Source organism: Limulus polyphemus, unplaced genomic scaffold (genome assembly GCF_000517525.1).
Source record: "Limulus polyphemus unplaced genomic scaffold, Limulus_polyphemus-2.1.2 Scaffold503, whole genome shotgun sequence".
NCBI lineage: Eukaryota > Metazoa > Arthropoda > Merostomata > Xiphosura > Limulidae > Limulus > Limulus polyphemus.
The window spans coordinates 464,589-465,597 of NW_013666113.1; the positions used below are offsets into that span (position 1 = coordinate 464,589).

At 35.3% G+C, this 1,009-nt stretch overlaps 2 protein-coding genes across 3 annotated transcripts in view; both read left to right on the top strand.

Moving 5' to 3' along the window:
* Positions 1–1,009, top strand: part of LOC106458706 (caskin-2-like) — a 198,754-nt gene that overhangs the window by 187,947 nt on the left and 9,798 nt on the right. The window lies entirely within an intron of this gene.
* LOC106458713 (caskin-2-like) overlaps positions 1–1,009 on the top strand; it is a 75,046-nt gene that overhangs the window by 8,216 nt on the left and 65,821 nt on the right. The window lies entirely within an intron of this gene.

Below are 1,009 nucleotides of genomic sequence, written 5' to 3' on the forward strand. Positions count from 1 at the left end.
AAACTAACCATCCATCTCCACGTCTACTTGTACAGATAACTAACCATCCATCTCCACGTCCACTTGTACAGATAACAAACCATCCATCTCCACGTCCACTTGTACAGATAACTAACCACCCATCGCCATGTTTACTTGTACAAATAACTAACCATCCATTTCCATATCTACTTGTGAAGATAACAAATAACTCATATATACGTCTGTTTGGTCTTAGATAGCACACCACCCATTTCCATGTCTACTTGGTATACAGACAACTCATATCCCTACAGATGAATTAGAACATGTTGCTGCTTCCATCTCATTTGGAAAACGTGTGCAGTATCTAGTGATGTGCTTTCTATTGACACGTGTGTTTGTTTTGTTTTTGTCTTGTTGTTGAGTAAGTTACAACCAAACGGTAAAAATTGGAGGGGGGAGCATGTTCAGGTGAAACTTGAACCATGCGGAAGTTGAGGGAACTGTTGCGAGGACCTTTTTTCTAATTCACAGAATTCGTTAAGAGTTTATCAAATTACTTGTTTATATTCTGGATATATTGAACGAATATAAACTATCAACTGTTGTTAAAATTGTTTCTTCGTCTTTCTTTCTTATGACAAAGTTCTTACTGTCTACTTAAGATGTTGAAAGATAAATGTAAATAATTTTCAACGTTTTTAAGCCACTCTTTCTTATATATCATTTGGTATAATTTCTGGAATATGAGATGGAAAGCTGATGAACACATCGTAGTCTGACCATAGTTATCAACAGAATATATAGAATCAACAGAATTATATTAATTGAAGGATGGAATACATTATATTAAAACACTACGTCCTGATTCCATTGTAAGGTTTGAAAGACGTAGAGTTAAGAAACCACAGTTCTAAGTCCATTGTAAAGTTTGGAAGACGTAGTGTTAGGAAACCACAGTCTTTAGTCCACCGTAAGGTTTGGAAGACGTAGTGTAAATAAACCACATATTTTAGTCCATTGTAAGGTTTGGAAGACGTAGTGTAAA